The 21,665-nt window shown below is 38.8% G+C and overlaps 1 protein-coding gene, 1 non-coding gene and 1 pseudogene across 18 annotated transcripts in view; 2 read left to right on the forward strand and 1 right to left on the reverse strand.

Annotated features, from left to right (window-relative positions):
- The window catches only part of RALGAPA1 (Ral GTPase activating protein catalytic subunit alpha 1), a 323,646-nt gene that overhangs the window by 12,734 nt on the left and 289,247 nt on the right, over positions 1–21,665 (forward strand). The gene's annotated exons all lie outside the window — the stretch shown is intronic.
- Positions 7,189–13,056, reverse strand: LOC117069528 (annotated as a pseudogene).
- On the forward strand, positions 10,711–10,814 carry LOC117071924. The gene has a single exon (XR_004432647.1). It is a non-coding gene; the product is annotated as a small nucleolar RNA U13 (small nucleolar RNA).

Genomic DNA, 21,665 nt, shown 5'->3' on the forward strand with positions numbered 1-21,665 from the left:
ACAGAGTCTCACTCTGTCGCCAGGGCTGGAGTGCAGTGGCCAGATCTCAGCTCACTGCAAGCTCCGCCTCCCGGGTTCACGCCATTCTCCTGCCTCAGCCTCCCAAGTAGCTGGGATTACAGGCATGTGCCATCACACCCAGCTACTTTTGTATTTTTAGGAGACACAGGGTTTCTCCATGTTGGTAAGCTGGTCTCGAACTCCCAACCTCAGGTGATCTCTCACCCTCCTTAGCCTCCCAAAGTGCTGGGATTACAGGCGTGAGCCACCGCGCCCGGCCTCTTCTAGCTATTTTGAGATATACAATATATTGTTAACTATAGTCACCCTACCATGTTATCAAATGACAGAATTTATTCCTTCTAACTAACTGTATGTTTATATGCATTAGCCAACCTTTCTTTATTCCCCCTCCTCTGTATGTGATGGATTCTTTATGCTTTTGTTTGTCTGAAAAAGTCTTTACTTTGGCTTTTTTTTTTTTTTTTTTGAGACGGAGTCTCGCTCTTTCACTGGGCTGGGGTGAGTAGCATGATCTCAGCTCACTGCAACCTCCGCCTCCTGGGTTCAAGTGATTCTCCTGCTTCAGCCTCCTGAGTAGCTGGGACTACAGGCGCACACCACCACACACAGCTATTTTTTGTATTTTTAGTGGAGATGGGGTTTCACCATTTTGGCCAGGATGATTTTGGTCTCTTGGCCTTGTGATCCTCCCGCCTCGGCCTCCCAAAATGCTGGGTTTACAGGTGTGAGCCACTGCGCCCGGCCTTGGCTTCTTTTTTAAAGATACTTTTGGGAGGCCAAGGTGGGTGGATCACGAGGTCAGGAGATCGAGACCATCCTGGCTAACACGGTGAAACCCCATCTCTACTAAAGATACACAAAATTAGCCGAGTGTGGTGGCAGGTGCCTGTAGTCCTAGCTACTCGGGGGGCTCAGGCAGGAGAATTGCTTGAACCCGGGAGGCAGAGGTTGCAGTGAGCCAAGATCCGAGATCACGCCACTGCACTCCAGCCTAGGCAACAGAGCGAGACTCCATCTCAAAAAAAAAGATACTTTTGTTCTCTTTAGAATTCTAGGTTGATGGCTTTTTTTCCCTTTGTTCTTTAAAGATTTTACTCCACTGCCTTCTCGTTTGTATTGTTTCTGATAAGAAGTCTGCTATTATCTGTATCTTACTTTTTATGGAAGATGTCATTTTCTTTTCTGGGTGCTTTGAAGACCTCTTTATCACTGATATTGAGGAATTTGATTATCATGTACCTTGGTTAGTTTTTTTCATATTTCTTGGCTTAAGGTTCATTGAGCTTCTTGGATTTGTGGGTTTATAGTTTTCATCAAACTTGGAAGAATTTTGGTCATTATTTTTCACTTCTTTCTCCCCCTTTACGTTTAGAACTCCATTTACTACCGTATTAGGAAATATTAATATTAGATTATTAAGAAGTATTATTGGTATATTGGAAAGTCTCATAGTTTACTGATTTTTTTTCTTGTTTTGGATTTTTTTCCTCTGTGTGTTTCATCTTGGATAGTTTCTGTTGCTATGTCTTCAAGTTCACTAATCTTTTCTTCTGCCATTCTGTCTAGTTGATTTTTTATCTCAGAAATTGTAGTTTTTATCTAGTTCATCTTGGGTCTTGTTTTATATCATCTATGTGTCTTCTTAACTTTTTGAACATATTGAATACAGTTAAAATAATATACTTCTCTACTAATTGTGACATCTCTTTCAATTCTAGAATCTCAGTTTATTATCCTCGTTCCTTATCCTGGTTTGTTTTCCTGATTCTTTGTGTACCTGGTAACTTTTGGCTATCTGATATTCTGAATTTTACTTTCTTATATTTTGGACCCACCCAGCAAATCATAAAAGCAATATATTTTGGGTATTTTTCTATTTCTATAAATTCTTTTTTTGTTTCGTTTTGTTTTTGGAGACAGAGTCTCAGTCTGTCACGACCTCCTGGGCTCAAACAATCCTCCTACCTCTGTCTCCCGAGTAGCTGGGGACTACAGGTGCGTGCCACCACACCCAGCTAATTTTTTTTTTTTTGGTAGAGAAATGGGGTTTTGCCATGTTGCCCAGGCTGGCCTCAAGCTCCTGGGCTCAAGTGATCTGCCCACCTCGGCCTCCCAAAGTGCTAGGATTACAGGTGTGAGCCACAGTGTGTGGCCACCTATAAATTCTTGAGCTTTTTTCTGGGATACAGTTAAGTTATGTGAAAACAGTTTTATTATTTTGGGTCTTGCTTTTATGATTTGTTGGGTGGGTCCATTTCAGGTTAATTATTGTCTAGTATAAGGCAATACCTTCCTGAGTATTTGACCCAATGCCCCACGAATTATGAGATTTTATTTTTATAGTTCAGCTTTTGGGAACAAGCACTGTTCCCAGTCCTGTGTGAGCACCTGGTACTGCTCCCTCCAGTACTTTAGCATGGTTCTTCTGTCTTGAGTAGTTTCCTCATAAGTATACTATCATCATACTTAAAGGGGACTCTGTAGTCTCCTGGATTCTCTCTGTGTGTAGCTGTCTCCTCCTTGGTGCTGTGTTCTGTGAACTCTGATTGCCTTGGTCTTCCTGGGCGCTCGGCTTCACTTTCTTAATTCATGGAATTTGCTGTGTCCACCTGCATTTGCTTTCCTCTCGCCTTGACTTAGAAGCTGTCCTAAGGCAGTAAGCTGGAGTGGTCACAGGGCATACCTTGTTTGTTTGCTGTCTTTCAGGAATCACTTTCCTCATCTGATGTCTATACATGCTGAAACAATTAAAATAACACACACGTCAAAAGCAACAGTTTTCAAGACACTGAACATCAGTTGCTGATAATAAGAGGTCCTCTTAAATAAAGGAGACTGAACATTGGCTTTATAGCAAACAACTTGGTCCGCATTTTTTACTTTTTTATATTTAGAGAAGGAATTTGTTGTCATAAATTGATTAGTGAAAAATGTTTGTCTTTCTCTAAGCTTGAATGTATTCATGGGTTTACAAAGAAATATCTTTTTGAGTAAAATATCTTTACTCAGAAAGTATTCAGTAGGTATAAATGGTAATACATAAATACAAATTGTATGTGTTTATTAAATAAATGACTTAAAAATAGTATGGATTGGCTGGGTGTGGTGGCTCATGCCTGTAATCCCAGCACTTTGGGAGGCTGAGGTGGGCAGATCACGAGGTCAGGAGATCGAGACCATCCTGGCTAATATGGTGAAACCCCTTCTCTACTAAAAATACAAAAAAATTAGCTGGGCATGGTGGCAGGCACCTGTAGTCCCAGCTACTTGGGAGGCTGAGGCAGGAGAATCCGGGAGGCGGAGCTTGCAGTGAGCCCACATGGCGCCACTGCACTCCAGCCTAGGCAATAGAGCGAGACTCTGTCTCAAAACAAACAAACAAAAAAAATAGTATGGATTATCAGATTTGGCTGAAAATCTAAGAATGTGTGAACTGTAACCTGCCTATAAAAATAAGCCAACTAACTATATATGTGTGTGTGTGCATATATTCAGATGTATATAAAATAAATTTATATAGAGATGGGGATTTCCCTGTGTTGCTCTGGCTGGTCTTGAACTCCTGAGCTCAAGTTATCTGACCGCCTCGACCTCCCAAAGTGCTGGGATTATAGGTGTGAGCCACTGTGCCCAGCCAAACTTGATTATTTTTAAAGAGTTTGATGTACAGTGTTAGTAAGTAATCCTGTATGCATGACATTAGATGCTTTAACATTCTTTAATTTGTATATAATGTAATATATGTTCTTTAATTTGAATGTCTTATTTGAAAAATGAATTTGACCTCATTGAACTACTTTATGTATTTATGAAGAATTGATTTACTTTGCAGATTATTGACATAAACAGTGTTACTGATTGACCTTAATAGAACAAGCTTTTTCAAATATTGTAAATTGTCTTTGTATTAACATTTTATTAAGGACTTTATTGCATCTGAAGGATTTTACATGGCTTATAGGATTGAATAAAATGTGGAATAGAACTATTAATGATAAAACAAGCAACATCTGAATAGCCATCACTTAAAGGAAACATCAGTTTTTAGAGATGAGCTGATTACAGCAATAAGGCATTGAATTTGGTTCTTAGATTTCCTGGTACCTAAGGTGGAAAGAGAAATGTGTTGGGTTACAAGCTTTCAGTATCTTAGAAAAGAAAGCATCCATTTGTTGTTATTGTTTTTGGTTAAAATATTTTTTTAATTCTAAATTTATTCACTCTGTGTGTGTGTGTATGTGTGTGCGTGTGTGTGTGTGTGTGTGTATGTGTGAGAGATCTAATGTCTCTTCTCACTGAAGGGTACACATCATAGAACTAGACCTTGGAGAAAATAGCAGAATAGGTGATTAATAGGTCTACTTTAATAAATGGCAGCATCATCCTCTCGTCATAGGTTACTAAGATAAGAAACTTTCATCTTTAACAATGTGGTAGAAAAAGATAAATAATTTATGTTGGGACTCCAGCTGGAGTTTGAAATGTCTGTGGGGCAACTTCACATCTCCCCAGCCCACTCCTGTTCTTTTCTGGCTTTATAATAATATTTGAATCTGTTCCTTTTTTCTCTGTTCTTACCATCATTTCTTTAGTTTAAATTTTTATTGTTTCGTGCTTGAACTTTTGCAGCAACTTACTAGTTGATCTCCCTATGCAGGTCTTTTTTTTTTTTTCTTCTTCTTGAATCTCTTACATAGTCCTGTCACAATCTGTCTCTTTTCTTTTCTTTTCTTTTCCTTTCTTTTCTTTTGTTTTCTTTCTTTCTTTCTTTTTTTTTTTGAGACAGGGTCTCACTCTGTTGCCCAGGCTGGAGTGCAGGGGCATGGACTCACTGCAACCTCTACTTCCCAGGTTCAAGTGATTCTCATGTCTCAGCCTCCTGAGTAGCTGGGATTACAGGCATACACTGCCATGCCCTGCTAGCTTTTGTATTTTTAATAGAGATGGGGTTTCACCATGTTGGCCAGGCTGGTTTTGAACTCTGGGCCTCAAGCAGTCCACCCGCCCTGGCCTCCCAAAGTGCTAGAATTACAGGTGTGGGCCACCATACCCAACCAGGTCCTGTAGCAATGTTTCTAAAGCACATTAAGAGCATGTCACTAGCCGGGCATGGTGGTTCACACCTATGATCCCAGTACTTTGAGAGGCTAAGGTGGGTGGATCACCTGAGGTCAGGAGTTTGAGACCAGCCTGGCCACCATGGTGAAAGCACGTCTCTACTTAAAATACAAAAATCAGCTGGGTGTGGTGGCAGGCACCTATAATCCCAGCTACCTGGGAGACTGAGGAAGGAGAATCTCTTGAACTCAGGAAGCAGAGGTTGCAGTGAGCCGATATCGTGCCACTGCACTCCAGTCTGAGCAACAGAGCAAGACTCTTTAAAAAAAACCAAAAGAGCACGTCATTAACAAAAAAACAGCCATAGGCATGGCTTCCCTTTGCCTATGTAATACAGTACAAAATCCTTGGCCAGTATTTAAGACAATCTATTATCTGATCCTAGCCTACCTTTTCAGCTAAATGTTGAAGTACTTGAATTATATAAAATACAAAGCAGCATAATAACATTCTTCAAGATGTTTCTTATAGAAATGATTTTTAGGTGACACTGTTGCAAATGCATTTTTTTTTTTTTTTTTTTGAGATGGAGCCTCGCTATGTTGCCCAGGCTGGAGTGCAGTGGCATGATATAGGCTCACTGCAAGCTCCACCTCCTGGATTCACGCCGTTATCCTGCCTCAGCCTCCCGAGTAGCTGGGACTACAGGTACCCTCCACCATGCCTGGCTAATATTTTGTGTTTTTAGTAGAGACGGGGTTTCACCGTGTTAGCCAGGATGGTCTCGATCTCCTGACCTTGTGATCTGCCTATCTCGGCCTCCCAAATTGTGGGGATTACAGGTGTGAGCCACCGCGCCCGGCCCATACTTTTTTTTTTTTTTTTTTTTGAGATGGAGTTTCGCTCTTGTCTCCCAGGCTAGAGTACAATAGCACGATCTCAGCTCACTGCAACCTCCGCCTCCCAGATTCAAGCGATTCTCCTGCCTCAGCCTCCCAAGTAGCTGGGATTACAGGCCCCTGTAGCTGGGATTACAGGCCCCTGCCACCAATGCCTGGCTAATTTTTTTGTATTTTTAGTAGAGACAGGGTTTTGCCATGTTGGCCAGTCTGGTCTCGAACTTTTGACTGAAGGTGATCCACCCACCTCGGCCTCCCAAAGTGCTGGGATTTCACCTTTATTAATGTAAATACTTTGCACGTTAAGTTGAAAGACATATGTTGTATATGCCCTTATCTGAATTCTAATTCTCCTCTGAAGATGCAGATCCCCTTGTATCCCTACTCTAATAAGTGATGGATTCTCCCATGCCTGAAGAAGTCAGACTTCCTACTATTGTAATATTGCTACTGTTATGCCTCTGTTGCTGCTATTATACTTCAGCACCCATCTGAAGATTCATCTTGCTTTGGGGTGCATGCTGCTTGAGCACACTATCTTTCAAACTTTGTCACTGCTCTTATTTCTCAACCTCCTGGATCACTTCATTAAGTTTATCAAGGACTTTGATACCTGGCTTGATACCTGGCTTATCATCTTAAGACTGCTTCATCTCTTGCTACCATTTTAAGGACTTTTAATAGATAATGAAACTGCTCTTTTAACTTCTCATGTTCACTGTATTTGGTACACTTAAATAACCACGCTACTATTCCATTTAAGCAATTACCCTTTTGCACACTTCTGTTACAAAAGTTTAACAAAAAGTTTCATATGAAAATGTACATGACCTCATTTTTACATCATAATAAAATTGGCCCTTTGGAGAGGGGACTTGAATTTCTCTGCTGAACAACCATTATTTATACTTGTTCCAAGGTTTCTTTTTTTTCTTTTTCTTTTTTTTTTTTTTTTTAGACAGTGTCATCTTGTTGCCTAGGCTGGAGTGCAGTGGCACGATCTGGGCTCACTGCAACCTCTGCCTCCCCAGTTCAAGCAATTCCCCCACCGCAGCCTCCTGAGTAGCTGGGATTACAGGCGCCCACTACCATGCCTGGCTAATTGTTGTAGTTTTAATAGAGATGGGGTTTCACCATGTTGGCCAGGCTGGTCTCGAACTCCCGACCTCAAGTGATCCGCCCTCCTCGGCCTCCCAAAGTGCTGGGATTAAAGGCGTGAACCACTGCGCTTGGCCTGTTCTAAGGTTTCTAACACTCTGGTACTATTTCCTCATATTACCACCATTCCAGTATCATTGTTGCCCACTAGTTTCCATCTCCACATCTCTCTTGAGATTAATAAAGGGGTCAGATCCCCACAATATTCTTTGGACATGTCTGCCACAGTTTAGCTTCAATTCTAACTTCTTTTTTTTGTTTTTGTTTTTTGTTTATTTTTTGAGACGAATCTCACTCTGTCACCCAGGCTGGAGTGCAGTGGTGAGATCTCGGCTCACTGCAACCTCTGCCTCCTGGGTTCAAGCTATTCTTGTGCCTCAGCCTCTGAAGTAGCTGGGACCACAGGCACATGCCACCATGCCAGCTAATTTGTGTATTTTTAGTAGAGACGGGGTTCATCATGTTGGCCAGGCTGATCTCAAACTCTGGCTTCAAGTGATCCACCTCCTTGGCCTCCCAAAGTGCTGGGATTACAGGCATGAGCCATTGCACCCGGCCAATTTTAACTTCTTGTCTGTACATTTTTTTCAACTCAGGAGGGTGAGCTTTGCTCGTGTTGACTACCTCATGGTCCCAGAGCTGCTGTGAAATGGAATTTGTGGCTTCACTCATGCTCCTGTGATAGCCCTGGTGTTTTGTGTTTGACCAGACTTTTCTTATGTAACCAAATCACCAAATCCTACCTTTAATGTTGATATTTTCTGGTGTTCTGTCCTCCAGCTCTCTTTTGTTCTAACTCTTTATATCAGTGGTCCCCAAACTTTTTGACACCAGGGACCGGTTTCATAGAAGACCGTCTTTCTACAGACAGTGGGGGTGAGGAATGATTTCGGGATGAAACTGTTCCACCTCAGAAGATCATCAGGCATTAGATTTTTTTTTTTTTTTTTGAAACAGGGTCTTGCTCTGTCACCCAGGCTGTAGTGCAGTGGCACGATCTTGGCTCACTGCAACCTACACCCTCTGGGTTCAAGTGATTCTCCTGCCTCACCCTCCCTAGTAGCTAGGGCAACAGGCGTGTGCCACCATCCCTGACTCTTTTTGTATTTTTAGGAGAAATGGAATTTCACCATGTTGCCCAGGGTGGTGTGGTCTTGAACTCCTGACCTCAAGTGATCCGCCCACCTTGGCCTCCCAAAGTGCTGGGATTATAGTCCTGAGCCACCACCAATCAGGCATTAGATTCTTATAAGGAGGGTGCGTTCTAGATCCTTTACATGTACAGTCTATGATGCCTGTGCCATAGCTAATGATATTTATAATACCATACTGCCACTGCCTTCCCATCACCCTTCTATCTGAAAGCTTCTACACTTCTTTAAAATCTCAGGGCAGAATCTATAGATAGCCTCTATGAAGTCTTCCCTATCATGTGAGTATAGGAGCTTTTTGTACACTATGCATCTTTCCCTCTGGTAATTTGATTTTTTTATTATGACATATTTATTTATTTGCATGCCTTTCTGAGGGCAGATGTGTGTCTTTTCATGTTCATATTCCTAGACTTAACATAGCGCCTGGCATATAATCAGTATTCAGTAAATATTATTTAGTTCATGATGAATATATTAGGTTGGAGGGGAGCAAAATTGCTGTTTTGTGAGCAACTCGTGAGCAAGCAACTGACAGTGGTAGAAAAGACATGTAAAGTCAGCATTCCTTGGGTTGTCTTAAGTATCGGTGCAAAGAAATGTGGTTCATAAACTAATGTCCATAATGTAATATAGAAAAACAAACAAAAATATAAAACGGGACTTTAACTGAAAAATATTTATGACATTATGCCAGAGGTTATAAGATAATCTTCCTTGTTAAAAACTTTAGACAAATTAAAACGGAGTTTAATTGAACAAAGAATCTGTGAATTGGGCAGCTTCTCCACCCCTCACTATGTTGCCCAGGCTGGTCTTGAACTCCTGGCCTCAAGTGATCTTCCTGCCTTAGCCTCCTAAAGCACTGGGATTACAGGCATGAGCCACTGTTTTTAAATAAAACTTTTGATTCTCGGTTTACCTGTATATAAAATAAAATTTAAAAAACCTCAAATATGAATGAAAAAATGAATTTGAACCACAGTTTACAGAAAAAGTTCAAACATCATTTGACTTTTCATAGGAACCTTAAGGAAATAAAATTGAATCAGGGATGTTGTGACTTGCTTAACGTTAAGAAGTAGAATTTGTTCTTAAAAAAACAAACTGAGTACCAGATGCAGTGGCTCAAACCTGTAATCCCAGCACTTTGGGAGGCTGAGGCAAGCAAATCACGAGGTCAGGAGTTTGAGACCAGGCTGGCCAACATGATGAAACCCTGTTTCTACTAAAAATACAAAAAATTAGCTGGGCGTGGTGGTGGATGCCTGTAATCCCAGCTACCTACGAGGCTGAGACAGGAGAATTGCTTGAATCCAGAAGGCTGAAGTTGCATTGAGCTGATATCGCACCACTACACTCCAACCTGGGCAACAGTGTGAGACTCCATCTCAAAAATAAATAAAATAAAATACTGAGTAGAAATCCCTGAATGATCTTGATGTGGTTTAAATTCTATACTTCTGTCTCAGTCTTTATTAGAAATGGGTAAATTAGAGTCTGGGTGCAGTGACTCACACCTCTAATCCCAGCACTTTGGGAGGCCAAGGCAGGAGGATTGCTTGAGCCCAGGAGTTTGAGACCAGCCTGGGAGACATAATGAGACCCCCATCTCTACAACTTTTTTTTTTTTTAGTTGGCTGGGCGTGGTGACATGTACCTGTTGTCCCAGCTACTTGGGAGACTGAGGCAGGAGAATCACGAGCCCAGGAGGTTGAGGCTGCAGCAAGACACTGTCTCAAAAAAAAAAAAAAAAAAAAGAAATGGACAAATTAGAAAATTAAGCTATGTGTTAGAAAACAAAGGAGAATTAAATGAATGAAAGGAAATAAAATTTCTTGTTGATATTTATTTCAAAAAATGCAAGGAAGTCACCTAGCAACGATTACTCTTTCCTTTTCCACCCAAACCTAAAATAGAATAACTAGGGTAAGAGGTGTGTTTGTGTTACCAAAAATTTGTTATTTTTAATGTGAATTCTTTTAAGCTTCAAGGTTCCCGGTCGTCTTCCCTTTTCCATCAATTGTTCTTAGGGATAAACTACTTACTGTAAATACGCCATTTCTTATAAAATGTGTTTAATAAAAATAATTACCCGTTCTTGCTTGTATCTTGTTCCTTGAAATGTGAAAATGATGGATCTGATCTGATCTCTATCTGATCTGATCTTCACAGATAGTTTGAGAACCATTTGAATGAATAGATACAGTACTTTGCTAAATTTTGGGTAACTGCAAAGGAGTGAAAGAGTTAATGGTATCGTAAAAGAGAATCATGTCAAATATGAAACATGTTATGAGTATAAAAGAGAAGAATCATATCTAAATGAGTGGCTCAGAGAAAGCTTCATGGGGCAGTAGCATTTGATCTGCCTTGGAAGATGATGATTAGAATTTCAATAGATAGAAGTGAAGGAAGAGAGCCTTTTGTAGTTCATAAGCATGATGATTGGGTTTTCACACTCATATATGAGATGTACCTCGCACAAACCTTTTTATGATGTTGGCACATTACCCATCTGATATGATTTTTTTTTTTAAAAGACATGAAGGAAAAGCAGTTAGGATAAGAGCACAGACATGAATGCAGGCAAGTGGAAGGCAGTGGTCCTTCTAGCTTTTAAAAATGAAGATATTAGACCTCAACCTTAAAATTTTGATTTAATAGCAAGGTAAATAGAAAAGAACTAGTGTTTGTGAGAGATACTGTGGAGAGATACTTTATGGATTAGGTAACCAGATTTTTTTTTTTTTAAACAGAGTGCTGCAATGCAGTGGTGTGATCTCGGCTCACTGCAACCTCCGCCTCCCGGGTTCATGCCATTCTCCTGCCTCAGCCTCCCAAGTAGCTGGGACTACGGGCGCCCGCCAGCACGCCTGGCTAATTTTTTGTATTTTTTAGTAGAGACGGGGTTAGCCAGGATGGTCTCAATCTCCTGACCTCGTGACCTCGTGATCCGCCCGCCTCAGCCTCCCAAAGTGCTGGGATTACAGGCCAGAGCCACTGTGCCCAGCTGGTAAACAGATTTTAATCAAGATTTCAGAAGTGGAGATGATTCCACTTCTCTGACTGTATCACTCTACTTTTTAAAACCCTGTTTTACTGGCAAATTCATAACAGGAACATATTTCTTTATTTCTTACCTCCAACACCACTATCAAGGCTGTTCAGCCTACACACTGAAACTCTGTATCATTCCTTCTCTTATGTTTTTTTTCTTTGTGAGACAAGATCTCACTCTGTCACCCGGGTTGGAGTGCAGTGGCACAATCTCAGCTCACTGCAACCTCTGCCTCCCAGGCTCAAGCAATTCTCCCACCTCAGCCTCCCAAGTAGCTGGAACCACAGTTGTGCACTACCACGCCCAGCTAATTTTTTGTATTTTTTTGTTGAGATGGTCTCAAACTCTTGAGCGAGCACAAGTGATCCACCCACCTCGGCCTCCCAAAGTGCTGGGATTGCAGGCATGAGCCACTGCGCCTGGCCCATTCCTTCTTCCCATAGTCAATACTATTACTCATAATGTAGTCCACAAACTGGTACTAGTTTACTGACTGTTATTACAGGTCTGCAACAGCTTAATTACGGAAATTGAGTATGTTGAGAAGGTCATCTCAGCGGGTCATCTCAGTTTGACAGTACTGTGATATCCAAGCATGTGATTAGTGGACTTGTCTTATGAAATGGGGTGTAGATCAATCCTGGTGCTTTTCACCTTATTTTCTAGTAATACATTTATCGTAAAGCGTTGGTCTGTGACAAATTGGAATTTAAAAACAAAAACAAAAACACTTATCCTTCACTCGCAGTTTGAGAACATGAGCTATACAGTGCATTTAGAATTAACTTCCTCTGCTTTTATCCTCTGTTGTTTCAAAGTATATTTTCTCTTCCCAGTGTAACAGGATTTTTCTTATTCAGTGTAATGCATTTCCCAGTATATAAAACCTCTTTTTACTTCTCTGTAATTTAAAGTATTTGCATTGTGCAAAAATTTAATGTTTACAAAATGTCTGCCTATATTTGTTTAAGCCAATTTAGATTTTAAATTTCCAGATACCATGTGTTTAATTATTTTCAGTATCCAAAATAATGTCTTTGAGTGTTAGGAAAATGATTTAATGAATCAAGAAATTATCTGTTTTGGACATGTAGAACTAGATACAGAGTATTGGCAGTACTGTTTTATTATTTATTTATTTATTTATTTACTTGTAGAGATAGGGTCTGGCTGTATTGCCAGGCTGGTCTCAAATCCCTGGCCTCAAGCTGTCCTCCCACTTCAACCTCCCAAAGTGTTGAGATTATGGGTGTGAACCACCATGCATGACCAATAGTACTGTATTTTGATTACTCTCCTATTATCAGACTACTCAGTTAAAAAAAAATGACCTTATTTTGTATTCTATAATAATGGTATACTAATAGCTAGCTAGTTTTCACCTGCGTAAATGTGAAGGTAATGCATTTGCTTGCAATAAGTATCAGTAACTTGATGATATAACAATTTGTAATATCTAGACATAGGGGGAAAAAAATTGCTTTTCTCAGTCTAATCTCCATGAGCTCTTCTGCTCCTTTTTGGGTTAATTCTTTTCAAACTGCCCAAGAAAGTAAAAGCTCTCAGATTCACTTAGCCAGTTAGGGTCTGGCAGATCTCACAAATTAGGATGTCAAGGGGTTGAATATTAGATGAGCTAAAAGGGATAGATCGACAAAAAAGGAAAAGAAACAGAAAGTCATACCTTTTGGCAGTCACTCCCCATTTCTCTTTACTTCCTGCCCCCACCAGCCATTAGATACTTTCCATCTCTATGGTTGACTCTTCTGCATGTTTCATATAAATAAAATAAGAAATATATGACCTTTTGTGTCTGGCTTCTTTCACTTAGCATAATGTTTTCAAAGTCCATCACATTGTAGCATATAGTACTACTTCATGCTTTGTACGGCTAGATAATATTCATTGTATGGATTATACCATATTTTGTCTATCCATTCATCAATTGATGGACATTTGGGTTATTTCCACTGTTTGACCATTATGAATAATAATGTTCTGAACATTTTTGTGGGCATACATTTTCTTTCTTTTTCTTTTTTTGATAGAGATGAGACACTTTTGCCATGTTGCCCAGCCTGAGCTTATGTTTTCAATCCTTGGGTATATAATGTTCTAGGAATGGAATTGCTGGATCATATGATAACTCTATATTTAACTTTTTAGGGACCTGCCACACTGTTTTCCAGAGTGGCTTCATCATTTATATTCCTACCAGCAACATACAAAGATTCAAATTTCCCCATATTGCCAACACTTGGTATTGTCTGTCTTTCTGATTATAGCTATCATAGTGGGTTGGAAGTAGTATCTCATTGTGGTTTTGCTTTGCATTTCCCTGATGGCTAATTTTTTCATGAGCTTACTGGCTATTCATATATCTTCTTAGGAGAAATCTATATTCAAATCCTTTGATCATTAAAAAAATTTTTTTGCAATTGTATTATAAGAATTATTTCTATATTCTGGATACTAATGTTTTAAAATCAGGTATATAATTGGCAAATATTTTCTTGCATCCTGTAGGTTATTTTCTCATTTTCTTAATAATGTCCTCTGAAGCAAAAAGGTTTTGAATTTTGATGAAGTCAAATTTATTTTTTCTTTTGTTGCTTGTGTATTTAGTGTCATATCTAAGAAAGAACTGACTGATTCAAGGTCATGTTTTATTCTGAGTTTTATAATTTTAGTTTTTATATTTAGGTTTTTGGTTTTTGATCCATTTTGAGTTAATTTTTCAAGTATAGTCTTCATTCTTTTCGACCATCTGTTGAAAAGACTTTTGAAGGGTACCAAACAACTCAATGAGGAAAAAAAAGTCAACCATTTGTTAAAAATACTTTTTTTTTTCCTCATTGAGTTGTTTGGTACCCTTGTTGATGATCAATTGATCATCAGTGTAAGGATTTATTTCTGAACTCTCATTGTTCCATTCATCTATATGTCTATCCTTATCCCAGTACCATACTCTGTTGATTAGTGTACTTTGTAGTAAGTTTTGAAATGAGAAAATGTCAGTTCTCCAGCATTGTTCGCGGTGGCTCATGCCTGTAATCTCAGGACTTTGGAAGTAGAGGTGAGAGGGTCACTTGAGTCCAGGAGTTTGAGACCATCCTGGGCAACATGTGGCAACACCTGTCTCTATAAAAAATTTAAAAAATGATCCAGGTATGATGTCATACGCTTGTAGTCCCAGTGATTCAGGAGGCTGAGGTGGGAGGGTTGCTTGAGTCCGGGAGGTTGAGGCTGCAGTGAGCTGTGACTGCGCCACTGCGTTCCAGCCTAGGCAACAGAGTGAGACTCCATTTCAAAAAAAAAAAAAAGACTGTTTTGACTATTCTGGTTCACTTGCATTTTCTTTTGAATTTTAGGATTAACTTGTCAGTTTTTGCAAAAAAGTATATTAGGATTTTGGTAAAGAGTGCATTAAGGCTAAGTGCAGTGGCTCACACCTGTAATCCCAGCACTTTGGGAGGCCATGGTGGGCGGATCACCTGAGGTTAGGAGTTCAAGACGAGCCTGGCCAACCTCGTCTCTACTCAAAATACAGAAATTAGCTGGGTGTGGTGGCAAATGCATGTAATCGCAGCTACTCAGGAGGCTGAGGCAGGAGAATCTCTTGAACCTGGGAGGCGGAGGTTGCAGTGAGCTGAGATCCTGCCACTGCACTCCAGCCTGGGCAACAGAGTGATACTCTGTCTCAAAAAAAGAAAAAATAGAAAAAAAAAAAGAATACATTGAATCTTTAGGTATATTTGGGGGCTGTTGCTATCTTAACAGCATTCAGTCTTAAACACAGAATGTCTCCATTTGTTTTAGTCTTTTTTTTCAGTAATGTTTTATAAGTTTCCAGTGTACAAGTCTTGTACTTCTTTTGTTAAATTTAAGTATTCTTTTTTATACTATTGTAAATGGAATTGTTTGCTTAATTTCACTTTTGTATTGTTCATTGCCAGTGTATATAAATACAGTTGATTTTTCTTATTGATCTTGTATTCTGCAACCTAGTTGAGCTTGTTTGTCAGTATGATAGGATTTTTTGGTGCATTCCTTAGGATTTTCGATATCCAAGATCGTGTCATTTATGAGTAGAGATACTAATGCTTTGGACTTTACAATGTGTATGGCTTCTATTTCTGTTTCATGCGTAACTGTCTTGGCTAGAATTTATAGTATAGTATTAAAAGTAACAAAAAGACATCCTTGTCTTGTTCATGCTTTTAGGGGTAAAGCTTTCAATCTTTTATCACTAAGTGTGATGTTAGTTGTGACCTTTTCATAGATACTCTTTATCAGGTTAAGAAATACTGTTCTTTTCTAGCTTTTTGAGTATCTTTAAGATGAAATTATGTTGGGTTTTGTCAGATGTTTTTTCTGTGTCTATTGAAACTATCATGTGAGTTTTGACCTTTATGTTAACATAAGGTGTTAGTGATTGATTTTTGTATATTGAACCAACCTTGCCTTCTGGGATGAATGTCACTTAGTCATAGTGTGTACGTGTATGTGTGTGTGTGTATGCATATATATAGCTAGACTCAGTTTTCTAGTATTTTGTTGAGGATTTTTACATTCATATTCATAGAGGATATTGGTCTGTATTTTTCTTGTAATGTTTTTGTCTGATTTTGGTATGAGAGTATTGGCCTCATAGAATGAGCAGGAAGTATACTCTATTTTTTGGAAGAGTTGGTAGGATTCACTCATAAGCCATTCCAAGCTTTTCTTTGAAGTAGTTTTTTTCCCCCCACTAATTCAATCTTCTCATTCATTGTAGGTTGTTTTAGCATTTCTATGTCTTCTTGAATCAGTTTTGGTGGTTTGTGGCTTTCGAGTTCATTTCATATAGGCTGTCTGATTTGCTAGCATACTTATAGTTGCTTATAGTATTCTCTTATAATTTTTATTTCTGTAGGGTTATTAGTGTGTTATATTCCAGTCCAGGTTAGTGATTTGAATCTTATGTCTTTCTCATTTTGAACGGTCTAGCTAACAGTTTGTCAAGTTTGTTGAGTTTTTCAAAGAACCAATTTTTGTTTCAATGATTTTTTTTTGTATTTATTTATTTATTTTTTGGTCTTCATTTATGCCCTTTCTAATCTTTATTTCCTTCTTTGTGCTTTAGGATTAGTTTGCTCCTTATTTTTGTATGTATGTATGACCACACCTGGCTATTTTTAATTTCTTTGTAGAGATGGAGTCTCACTCTGTTGCCCTGGCTGGTCTTGAACTGCTGGCCTCAATTGAGACTCCCGCCTTGGCCTCCCAAAGGGTTGGGATTATAGGCATGAACCAACGTGCCCAGCCAATGTTCTTACTTCCTAAGGTAGAACATTAGGTTGATTTTCAGATTTTTCATATAGCAATTTAAAGCTATCGATTTTTCTGTAAGCACTACATTAGCTGGATGCCATAAGTTTTGGTATGTTGTATTTTCATTTACATTCATCTCAAAGATTTTCTAACTTCTCCTGTGATTTTTCTTTGACCAATTGGTTATTTAGTTGTGTATTGCTAAATTTCCACATATTTGTGAGTTTTCTTAATTTCCTTGTTATTGAGTTCTAATTTCATTCCACTGTGGCCAGATAACATACTTTGTCTTCAGTCCTTTTAAATTACTGAAGTTTATTTTATAGCCTTACATATGATCTATTTTGGATAGTATCCATGTGCATTTGAAAAGACTGTGTATTCTTTTGTTGTTGGATGGGCATTCAATAGATGTGTGTTAGATCTGGTTGCATTATAGTATTGTTTAGGTCTTCTGTTTTCACTTCTGTCTAGTTCTATTCATTATTGAAAGTAGAGTGTTGACTCTTTTATTGAATTGTCTGTATATTCCTTCAATTCTGTCAGTTTCTGCTTTGGGGTTGGGAGTTCTGTTGTTAAGTGCATATATGTTCACAATTGTTATATCTTCTTAAAATATTAACCCTTTAACCATTCATTATAAAATGTCCTTCTTCTCTAGTAATAATTTTTTTTTTTTTTTGAGACAGAGTCTAGCTCTGTTACCCATGCTGGAGTGCAGTGGTGCGATCTCGACTCACTGCAACCTCTGCCTCCCAGGTTCAAGTGATTCTTCTGATTTAGCCTCCCAGGTAGCTGGGACTACAGGCGCCCACCACCACGCCCAGCTAATTTTTGTATTTTTAGTAGAGATGGGGTTTTACCGTGTTGGCCAAGATGGTCCCAGTCTCTTAACCTGGTGATCCACCCACCTCGGGATCCGCCCACCTCGGCCTCCTACAGTGCTGGAATTACAGGCATGAGCCACTGTGCCCAGCCTAATTTTGATCATTTTTATTAGCATTAGAAAGTACATAATTTGGCCGGGCGCAGTGGCTCAAGCCTATAATCCCAGCACTGTGGGAGGCCGAGGCGGGCAGATCACGAGGTCAGGAGATCGAGACCATCCCTGGCTAACACAGTGAAACCCCGTCTCTACTGAAAATAGAAAACATTAGCTGGGTGTGATGGCGGGCACCTGTAGTCCCAGCTACTCGGGGGGCTGAGGCAGGAGAATGGCGTGAACCCAGGAGGCGGAGCTTGCAGTGAGCCGAGATTGTGCCACTGCACTCCAGCCTGGGCGACAGAGTGAGACTCTGTGTCAAAAAAAAAAAAAAAAGAAAGTACATAATTTCCAGACTTTGTTAGCATGCCTTATGGAAAGGAAATCGAGAGACAATATTTTGGCTCCTAATAAGTTGCGAAATCTTGAGTTGATTCATACTTGCTTTTGTTGTGTTTTTTTCTGGTTTGCTTTGTTATTGTTCCCATTTTCTTTTTTCTCCTAGAACATTGTGTTTTTGAAGCATTAATTTTAGGAAATTTAGAGGTAATTATAGCAACCTATTTCTTTCTTTATTATTATTATTATTATTATTTTTAGTGACAAGATCTCGCTCTGTTGCCTAGACTGTAGTGCATTGGCTCAATCATAGCACACTACAACTTAGCTTAAATTCCTAGGCTCAAGGAATTCCCCCACCTTAGTCTCCAGAGTTGCTGGGACTATAGGCACATGCCACCATACTTGGCTGATTTTTTAGTTTTGTAGAAATGGGGTCTCAATGTGTTGCCCAGACTGGTCTCAAATGCCTGACCTCAAACAACTCTCCCACTTCAGCCTCCTAAAGTACTGGGATTACAGATGTCAATCACCTTGCTCAGCCCAAGCCTGTTTTATTCTAATTTCATAATTCTTTAAACTACTCTGTGGGAAAACTAGAACACCTTTCCTCTTTATTTCAGTTGTATGTATTTTTATTTTGATATTTGATAAAATATATTTAACTAGTGTTTTATGACTATTATTCTTATAGGCAGATAATAGATAAGTATTTAGTATTCTTTTTTTACAGATGTGTTACATTGGAGGCTGAATAGACCTAGGGTTCCTGTTGTTTAAATCCTGACTCTACTTATGAACTAAGTTTCTTAGACTCTCTGTACCTAAATTTTCTCATCTGTAAAATGGAGATAATAATGGTACTAATTTTGTAGTATTGCTATGTAGATTATAGGAATTAGTTTCTGTGAAGTGCTGAGAATAGTGCGCATTGTTTAGAAAACATTCACTTTGTGTTAAGCATTATTATTTTGTCTAGTTCTGTGAAGTCACATAGGTAGTAAGTGTTACAAACAGGAGTGAAATATGGGTATTCTAATTCCAGTCAGGATGAGTCTGTGCTATTTTCCTGTCAGTAGGTTATGCAGTCTTTTCCAAGGTAAAAATTTCCATATTGTATGAACTGAATATAATAAAGTAAAAATAATTAATTTTGTTAGTAATAAAACACATTTGACTACATATTGTTTGCTCGGCATTGTGCCAATTTTTAGAAATCCTGAGGTAGACACAGTTTCTATTCTAAAGATGCTAGACTAGTCCTGGAAGAAAGACAATAAGACAGTTGAAACATTGTTCTTTCCATAAAAGGTAAATATACAGAATCCAAGGGAATAGAGAGGAAAGGCATCTTTCCCTTTCCTTGTGGAATGGCAGAACAAAAAACAGTCTTGGCAAATCACATAGATAAAACATCACTAAAGAGTTAGTATGTCAGGTGTTGTGACTCACACCTGTAATCCCAACAGTTTGAGACCAAGACAGGAAACCAGCCTGGGCAACATAACAAGACCCCATCTCTACAAAAGTTAGCTAGGTGTGGTGGGGAGGTACCTGGGTCCCAGATACTTTTGGAGGCTGAGGTGAGAGGATTGCTTGAACTCAGGATGAGGCTGCAGTGAGTTGTAATCATGCCACTGCACTCTAGCCTGGGTGACAGAGTGAGACCCTGTCCCCTCCAAAAAATTATAATGAATATTCATAGGATATGATAATGAAAGAGTTTAAAGTACTATCTGTATGTTGTTACTATTTCACATTATTTTTAAATCTTCTGTTGAGCCTTAGTGCATTCTAAGAAATTAATTGATGTTTACCTTTAACTTGAGTTTATTTACAATGAATATTTCTTTATTTCCTTTCAAAAATCTTTTATTTTTTCAGTTGCCTTTTAAAATTATATTTTGAGGCTGGACGCGGTGGCTCACGCCTGTAATCGCAGCACTTTGGGAGACTGAGGTGGGCAGATCACTTGAAATCAGGCTGGCCAACATGGTGAAACCCCATCTCTACTGAAAATATAAAAATTAGCCGGGTGTGGTAGTGGGCACCTGTAATCCCAGCTACTCGGGAGTCTGAGACAGGAGAATCGCTTGAACCCTGGAGATGGAGGTTGCAGTTAGCCGAGATTGTACCACTTCACTATAGCCTGGGCTACAGAGCAAGACACCATCTTAAAAAAATAAAACAGAAACAAAAAATTCTATTTTGTATTGTAAGAGAAGTAATGTGCTTTTTATAAACAGTTTGGAATAGTAGGAAGTATATAAAGTAGAATTTCTTCACTCTTTTTCACTAATGTTCTCATTTACCCTGAAAATGAACTAAGCAACAATAAAACTAGTCATGCTCCCTAGAGGTAATGCTGCCTAGTTGTTTGGTATCTTCTATGCATAAATACATATACATACACATAAGTACATATAAGCATATCTCAAGTCTACTTGTTTATTTTTATTAAAATGTTCTAAGCTTTAGCCAAAATGAATTTTTTTCCTGGATACTATCATACCTCACGTTTTTCTTTCTTTTTTTCATTAATAAGTGTTTATTGGTAGCACTTAAAAATGATATCTTTTTGTTAACAAAATATATTATTACAATTAATTTCCCCGTGTCATTTTATTTCTTAAAATGTGATTGCAAGGAAATTTAAAATCACATATGTAGCTAATATTTGTGGCTTGCATTATATTTCTAGGAGACAGTACTGATTTAGACAGATTGCTGGTTCTGCATTTGCTAATCTCTTCCAAGAAGGACCCAGAAACTACAGTTCTCCAGTCTGGATCCCAGAGATTATGAGACAACCAGGCCACTTTGACTTTTTTTTTTTTTAAATATTCATAGTAAATTATTTTTTATTTTTTTAAATTATACTTGAAGTTCTAGGGTACGTGTGTATAACATGCAGGTTTGTTACATATGTATACATGCATATCTCACGTTTTTCTTACTCCATGTATTTTTTATGCCTTGAATGTCCTTCCCATTCAACTCCACCACTTTATGTCTAGTGTTCTTCCTGTCCTTAAAAGTCTTTTCAGATATTATTTTCTCTGTCAGGCCTTTTTTCTTTCCCCACCTTTGTGTTTTATTGAGCTTTGAAAGTACTCTTGTGTTTCTAAACTGCCATATACTTTGACATCTCACTTTTAGTACTAACACTTTCTACTGTTCATACAATTATTCGTTTAATTTTGCATGCTCTGCTCTTACAGTTTCTTTAGAGCAGTACTGTCTGTGTTTAAGCTTTTTAATCCCTAAGTACTTATTTACAAAGCCTATTGTTGGGTACTTATTTACTGAATAAATAGTTTCAGACATTATAAATTATTCTTTTTTTTTTTTTTTTTTTTTCCTGAGGTGGAGTCTCACTCTGTCTCCCAGGCTAGAGTGCAATGGTATGATCTTGGCTAACTGTAGCCTCCGCCTCCTGGGTTCAAGTGATTCTCATGCCTCAGTCTCCCAAGTAGCTGAGAATACAGGTGCATGCCAACACACCCAGCTGATTTTTGTATTTTTAGTAGAGGTGAGGTTTCACCGTGTTGGCCAGGCTGGTCTCGAACTCCTGACCTCAGGTATCTGCCCGCCTCGGCCTCCCAAAGTGTTGGGATTACAGGCGTGAGCTACCGTGCCTGACCTTCAGACATCATAAATTATTATTCTTATTTTAAACC

This window comes from Trachypithecus francoisi, unplaced genomic scaffold (genome assembly GCF_009764315.1).
Source record: "Trachypithecus francoisi isolate TF-2019V2 unplaced genomic scaffold, Tfra_2.0 Lachesis_group3, whole genome shotgun sequence".
NCBI classification, from domain to species: Eukaryota; Metazoa; Chordata; class Mammalia; order Primates; family Cercopithecidae; genus Trachypithecus; species Trachypithecus francoisi.